Consider the following 8,202-nt stretch of genomic DNA (forward strand, 5'->3'; position numbering starts at 1 on the left):
TATTTCGGGTTGTAGGTTAAGGATTACCTGTACCCTTTTTGGGGGGGGGGGTCTGTCGTATTTTCAGTCACTAAATGACTAGTAAGTTGAAGCTAAGAAATCAAAAGAGGCTCCTGGGGAGGAAAGCGATGGCCAATCTAGACAGCATCCTAAAAAGCAGAGACATCACCCTGCCAACAACAGTGTGTATAGTCAAGGCTCTGGTTTCCCCAGTTGCCATGGATGGCTGTGAAGGTTGGACCACAAGGAAGGCTGAGCACCAAAGGATGGAGGCCTTTGAACTCTGGTGCTGGAGAAGAAGACTCCTGCATTGAGTCCCTTGGACTGCAAGGCCATCCAACTGGTCAGTCCTGGAGGAGATCAACCCTGGCTGCTCTTTAGAAGGCCAGATCCTGAAGAGGAAACTCAAAGACTTTGGCCACCTGATGAGAAGGAAGAAGGACTCCCTGGAGAAGAGCCTCATGCTGGGAACGATGGAGGGCAAAAGAAGAAGGACTGCAAGGCCATCCAACCGGTCAGTCCTGGAGGAGATCCACCCTGGCTGCTCTTTAGAAGGCCAGATCCTGGAGAGGAAACTCAAAGACTTTGGCCACCTGATGAGAAGGAAGAAGGACTCCCTGGAGAAGAGCCTCATGCTGGGAACGATGGAGGGCAAAAGAAGAAGGACTGCAAGGCCATCCAACCGGTCAGTCCTGGAGGAGATCCACCCTGGCTGCTCTTTAGAAGGCCAGATCCTGAAGAGGAAACTCAAAGACTTTGGCCACCTAAGGAGAAGGAAGAAGGACTCCCTGGAGAAGAGCCTCATGCTGGGAAGGATGGAGGGCAAAAGAAGGACTGCAAGGCCATCCAACCGGTCAGTCCTAGAGGAGATCCACCCTGGCTGCTCTTTAGAAGGCCAGATCCTGAAGAAGAAACTCAAAGACTTTGGCCACCTGATGAGAAGGAAGAAGGACTCCCTGGAGAAGAGCCTCATGCTGGGAACGACAGAGGGCAAAAGAAGAAGAAGGGGACGGCAGAGAAGGAGGTGGCTGGGCAGAGTCACCGAAGCAGCCAGCTTGACCTTCAATGGACTCCTGAGGATGGGAGAGGACGGGAGGGCCTGGAGGAACGTTGTCCATGGGGTTGCGATGGGCTGGACACGACTTCACAACTAACAACAAGTTGAAGTCTGACTGTGCATGCCACACCGTGGAAGGTTCCTGAAGCAGACTCAACCCATCAATCCAAAAAAACCGCCGTTTTTTGCTTACTTCTCTTGGCCCTGGTGGAGGTTGAGTCCAGTGCTGGCATGTTGCCTTTGTGGGGCTCCATGTGGGCCTGTTTCCTCCGGGGCCTCCAAATGACAGCCTTTGTTTTATTTTAGCTTCTTCTCTGTCGGCTACCAAACCAAGGAGGTATATTTTAGCGCTCGGGCAAATGGCTCCCCGTCTGCCTCCAGCACTGCTTCAGCACTCAACCGTTCTGAGCAGGCTTCCATTGAAATAAATTAACTTATGCAAACGAAATGGCGTTCCTTCTGACGACTCCTGGGAGGGGCCGGACCCCCACCCCCACCCCCCACCCCCGTGCCCTCAGGTGCTTCCACCGGCTCATGCGCGAAATTGCTCCTCGCTGTCGAACGAATCCGTTTCCCCCACACACACACACACAAAAAAAGGGTAATTGCATTGTGGTCACGTTCAGCAGCCGTCCTGGGGCCTTCGGAGTCATCCGCTAATTCTCACCGGCCTCCAGGGAGGAAGGAAAGAGGCCGCCAGCGCCGGAGAGCGATCCGTCCTCCTGGCAGGTGGAGGAAATTCCTGTTTTCCCCACCTGAAGGCCAGGGGAAAGGGGGCAGGGGACGCAGGCTGAGCAGGATCAGGGCCCAGGTATTCCCATGTTACACCCCTTTTAGGCGGCCTGCACTGGTTTCCGGTTGTCTTCCGGGTGCGATTCAAGGAACTAATTATGACCTTTAATGCGCTCCATGGCTTAGGCCCAGGGTACCTGCGAGACCACCTACTGCAGAGGTGGGTTCCTACCAGTTCGCACCTATTCGGTAGAGCCGGTTCGTCAAATCTACCGGACCGGTTAGAAGAGGTTCCACCAGTGGACCCGTAAAGCAGGCCACACCTACAGAAGAGGCTCCAAAATTTTTTGAAACCCACCACTGACCTACTGCCACCGGTAGCCTCCCATCGTCCAGAGCGATCCCACAGAGTTGGCCTCCTTAGGGTGCCGTCGGCCAGACAGTGTCGGCTAGCGACCCCCCAGGGGGAGAGCCTTCTCTGTGGGGGCCCCTTCCCTCTGGAATGAGCTGCCCCCGGAGCTTCGTATAATCCCCGACCTCCGGTCCTTCCGACGTGCCCTAAAAAGTTGGCTTTTCCAGCAAGCCGGCCTGGCCTGAACAGAACAAAATAAATTATTGATTACTGTCAATTTTAATTTGAATTCTTTTAAAAAAAAAGTGTCATTGTCAATTTTAATTGGGTTTGGGGATATCCTGCTTAATTTCTTCTTAACTTTTGTATTATATGTTTTTTTTTTAATGTGGTACGCCGCCCTGAGTCCTTGGGAGAAGGGCGGCATATGAATCGAATAAACCTAAACCATATCACACAGCCGGATTAGGATCGGGGTCCCCCAACCACCCCCAGACCAAATGGCCAACTTCCTAAGTGACCAAAAGGGAGAAAAATTAAACATGTCACCGAAAATGATCGACAAGGACAGATGAGTCGGTTTCTCTTCCAACGGGAAGGCTCAATCCAATACGGGTTAATCCTCCATTCTAAGCCGAAGGAGTTAAGGGAATGGCGGCCGATTCTATGATCTTTTTTTTAAAATTTGCCATGGTTGTTAAGCGAATCACACAGTTGTTAAGTGGATCAGGCCTCCCCCATGGACATTGCCCGGAGGAAGTCAGCTGGACAGTCGCAAAAGGCGACCACACGGGCCACCGGGATGCTGCAACCATCGTAGGTCCCAGTTGCCAAGCTCCCAAATTTTGATCACATGACTGTGAGTCTGCTGTAATAGTCATAAGTGCGAGGAGCGGTCATAGGTTGGGTCTTTGGGTGCGGTTTTCAAACTTTAATCACATGACCCTGAGGATGGTGCAACGGTCCTAAGTGTGAAGAGTGGTCACAAGTTGCTTTCCCCCGGGGCTGTTGTAACTTCAAACGGCCACTAAAGAAACCGTTGTAAGTCGAGGACTACCCATAGGAACACTTTGAATCCCTCCCAGGCGAGCCTGCACTCAAACGGTGGAAGGGACCACAAGACTCAGTCGAATGCTTTGGCCGCAACTCCTTCTTCCGATCGGGAGATGATGGGCATCAAGTCATCGGACTGAATTTTCGCTCAGTCATGATAATCGCACGAAAGATATTACTTCGCCTAAATCCAAAGAGGCCCAAAGTCGGTCCTTTCTGGATGGCAGCCCTGGCACCATCCTTATCGGCTTTGGGTGGCACTTGGCCCAGTGACGGCTTCTCCTCTACCCCCCCTCTCTTGTTCTGCCAGGACTTCTGCCACCACAATGGAGCCCTGTCTCGCTCCTCTGCGTTGCCATCTGTTCCGGCTCGGGCCCTGGGAATGGCACTAAAGGCCTGAGCTGCAGCCTGGCCTGGACCCCTCCAGCAGCCGACGCACGAGATTGTGACGATAGCCACAGTGTTCGCGCTCCGTTTCGGTCCTGGCCTGGCGCCTTCTCTTCCTGCCATTTTAGTTCTCTCCTCCCACGCTCCGTGCCATCTCGATCGGGGAGCCCGAGGCATTTTGCTGCCCGAAGGAGAGGCTGGTGCTGCTCCATCCGTCCGTCCTTACCCAGAAGCCAACCGAGACGTAAAGCAGTCTAATTTCAGCCATGGTGGCTGATTTTCGTTCTCTCCCATCGATGGAGGCGCACGCATGGCGCCACATCAGCCTCCCGTCATCCTGATGAAAAACGGGGCGATTCCCACCAATTCACGAGGCTGAAGCTTGAAGGATTGAACCCATTGCCCAAACAACACACAACTGTGTAGAACTGCGCCGCGCATCCCCTTCCCTCTTCCAGAGAAATCTGGATCTTCCCTTGTGTACTGCAAGACCCATCATCCTTGATCGAGTGGTAGGGCCCCAACGTCCAAGCCACGTTCTCTGGTTCGATTACATCTCGGATTTGGTGGTGTGTCCCTTTACAGCCTCTGAACCCGTGGCACAAGAGAAGTCCTTTTCCCTGGGCAAAACATTGAAATATATTTGTTTACATCGGGTTTTGCTCGCCTAAAGGTTGCAAACGGGGACCGCATGACCCCCCAGGAGGCTGCAACCATCATAAATATGAACCAGTGGCCAAGCATCCGAATTATGATCGGGTGACCGTGGCATCGGTCATAAAAAAAAGAGTCATCAGTGGTTGTAGAGGGAGGACTACCTGTAGCTATGAAAGATAGTCATTTGAAGCTGTTCTATAAAAGGGCAGGCGTGCCCTTCCACACCAGAAGAAGGACAGGATGAGAAGTAACTCAGAGGCGCTTGGGGTATAGATACTATCACAGCCACCGGTCAGGAGGTGAGGATTTGGAGAGGAGAAAGATTCCTTTAAATCCCAAAGAAGCTTGGGAAGGGGGGGGGGGTCCTTAACCGGTGTAATCCCCTGGGGAACCTCCTCAAGAGCAAGCCCAATTGGACTTATCTCAGCCCAGCAGACGATGACGGAGAGCAGGGCCAGAGAGAGGGGCGCGCTGTTTACGCACGTTTTTCAAAACGATCTTTGCTACAGCAATCGCCACGATGATTATTTTAACCGGGACCTGCTCTGGAGTCCGCCGACAGAAGGAATGGCAGGAAATCGATACCTTCCCCAATTGCATGTGGAAAGCCGGGCCAAGAAGGACATTTAGCCACGCTGGCGGTTGGGAAGGGGAGGGCAAGCCAACCCTGGTCGGTGGTCGCCGCAGAGGAGCCCTCACCCACCAGGACAGACAAAAACACCACCACTGCCAACACACACACACCCGCCCCCCCCTTCCAAAACGAAATGAGATGAAACCACCATGGAAGGCGAACATGGGCACGAAGGCCTCTGCATGTACAGACACGCATCGGCGGGAAAGTGACACTCCGCTTCATCCTCCTCCTTCTCCTATTTCCTGGCCCCCCTCCAGGCTTCAGAAACCGGTGGCACATTTGGCATCCGTTTCCCGCCCCCCTTTCCTCATCTGTTCCTGCCTCTCCCATCGAAGATCTCTCCCCCCCCCAGTCCCTCCCCCTCCCCAAGACGGAGGAGGCCGAGGTGCAAAGGAGTCACCTTTTATTCCGAGCACGGCGCTGCTCGGAGCAATTAGCAAGGAGCTGGAAAACCAGGCGCACAGCAGATAGGATTGGATCCATCAAAAGAAGAAGGCAGGCACATCAGGGAGTTGGGAGGGAGGGGGGAAATGCTACCGGCAGGCATGTGGGGGGGGGGATGGGACGCAATGACAGCCATAAATGACTCTGGCAGCAATTGCCTGCCAGCACAAACCACCTTCTGTCTAGCACAAGGAAGTAAAGCTAAATGTCCCCCTCGGCGGCGTCCAATTCTAGGATCGGCTCCTTCCTCCCCCCTCATCAAGCCTTCAGTGAGGGGGGCTTCTGGGCTCAGGTGAGCCCCCTCCTGGGGCCAGCCTTGCCCCAGACCTCCTCCGCAGAGCCCTTTGTAAAAGAGACGCGTCTTCGCGCACAGGCCAGGGTTTGTTCCCTGTACACCTCCCGTGCGAGGAAGAGAGGAGGGAGGTAGATTCCTTACAGGTAGTCCTCAACTTACAACAGTTTGTTTAGTGACAATGGCCCTGGGGGGGGAAAGCGACCGATGACCGTGTTTCCCACACTTATGGCCGTTGCGACATCCCTGGGCGATCCAAATTCAGACGGATTCCTATTTCTTGACAGTTACACTGGGCCGAGGGGTCCCCCGATCCCTTTCGGGGATCTTCTTTGAAGCAAAGTCAACAGGGAGGCTTGATTCACTTAATAACCTTGTGGCTCACTGAACGGCGGCAGGGATTTGCTTCGCGACTGCGGCCAAGGAAGGTCGTGAAATGGGACACTTGATCACCCTGTCACTTAGCAACAAAAATTTGGGACACAACTGTGATCATAGGCCGTGGACCCTCTGTATTTATGGGGAACCCTCCCACGGGGGTCCCATCATGGTTGGTAGAGACACGTCGGTACCTAATCCATCTTGGTTACCCCCCCAAAAAAGACCCTCTTTATTCCACTATGATGGGGTTCAAGGGTTAAGGGCTGTGAATCACCCCATTTCTCTGCATTTATCCAGACCCTCCTTCAGTCATCTGAAGGTGTCAGTGCCAAGTTCACAATTTAACTATATCCTGGTTTTTAAATCAATCTTCAACCTCTGCATTTAGTTCCAAGGAATGACCAGGTTTTTACAGTGAGGAACTAGAAGGAGATTTCTGGCCACACTTTTTAGAATTCAGTTATTTCCCTTTTTTCTTTTTTTTTATATTCAAAAGTTTTATTTCTTTTATTTCCCTTTTGATGCACCTTTTTGCTCTCAACGGCCCTGGAAAAAAAAATCTGTAGTCCTTCCTTGTTGGGAACCCCCCCCTCCTCTCTCTAATTTCCCCGTTCCCCTCCTCCCCACAGTAAATCCCCAGCTGTTCAAAAAGAAAAGAGTGGGGGGGGGAAGGAGGTTGTAAGAAATCTGAACTATTCTTCCTTCTGCAAAACCCTTCGGAGATTCCTCACCGAGGCCACAGGGGAGACAACGGTTAAACTCCACACTTTCCTGCTGCTATAGCATTTATTTCTTTTTTTAAAAGCAAAAATAAATAAATACGAACTGCAAAGGGCATCGTGTCTCAGTGGGAAAACGCCACTTCCACTCCCACTTGGTTAAGAGGCTGAATCCCCAGCCAGCCAGTTTTACCAACGCCCCAAAATTGAAAAATGGCCATTCTGCATCTTGCTTGGAATGTCAGATCCTGCCTTACAGGATCCTCTGGCGCCCAAAACCCATTTCTCTGTACAGATGGGCCACCCTGGATTTTGAATTTCCACTTCATCTTCCATCTCCAGAAGCTTTTCTTGTAGCACCTCAACAGGGTCACTGATCACATCTTCTCCTGGGAGAGAAAGTGGACTTCCTTGCTACCCCCTTGATTGAGGCAAGGAACGCAACACTCAAATTGCTTCCATGAAGAGGCTGGATCACATCACCCATGTGATACCTTGCTCAATAGTAGCACCTGCAATCTTGGAGTCCTAGTGGACAACCATTTCAATAGGAGCCAGCCGTGTGCAGCAGCTGCCAAAAAAGCCAACACAGTTCTAGGCTGCATCAACAGAGAGAATCAAGGTCACGTGAAGGGTTAATACCACTTTATAAGGCCTTGGGAAGGCCACACTTGGAGTACGGCATCCAGTTTTGGTCACCATGATGTAAACAAGATGTGGAGACTCTGGAAAGAGTTCAGAAAAGAGCAACAAAGAGGATTAGGGGACTGGAGGCTAAAACATATGAAGAATGGTTGCAGGAACTGGGTATGTCTAGTTTAATGAAAAGAAGGACTAGGGGAGACATGATAGCAGTCTTCCAATATCTCAGGGGCTGCCCCAAAGAAGAGGGAGTCAAGCTATTCTCCAAGGCATCTGAGGGTAGAACAAGAAGCAATGGGTGGAAACTAATCAAGGAGAGAAGCAACTTAGAACCGAGGAGAAATTTCCTGACAGTGAAAAGAATTAACCGGTGGAACAGAAATTGCCTCCAGAAGTTGTGAATGCTCCAACACTGGAAGTCTTTAAGAAAATGTTGGATATCCATTTGTCCGAAGCGGTGTAGAGTTTCCTGCCTAAACAGGGTTGGACTAGAAGACCTCCAAGGTCCCTTCCAACTCTGTTATTATGTTCTGTTCTGTGCCGCTGAGAACATATGGACAAGATGTCCCTGACATCTTGAGGAACATCTACTGGAGAAGAATAATGTGGAAAAAAAAATCTTAGTAGGCTTCGGGGAAGACATGATGGCATCCCCCAACCTTTGAAGGGCTGTCCCAGTGTTGATTTATTCTCCGTAGCACCTGGGGGCAGGATGAGAAGCAACCGGTGGAAGCTCTTCAGAGGGACAGCCAAGCTGGAAAGGAGGAGCAATTTCCTGACAGGGAGAACGATGAAGCCTCCTGGAGTTCTCCATCGTTGAAGGCTTTCAAGAAAAGATTGGACCGCCAT

Source organism: Thamnophis sirtalis, unplaced genomic scaffold (assembly GCF_051295495.1).
Source record: "Thamnophis sirtalis isolate CommonGarterSnake01/CBP01778 unplaced genomic scaffold, rThaSir2_p1.2 scaffold_14, whole genome shotgun sequence".
Lineage (NCBI taxonomy): Eukaryota > Metazoa > Chordata > Lepidosauria > Squamata > Natricidae > Thamnophis > Thamnophis sirtalis.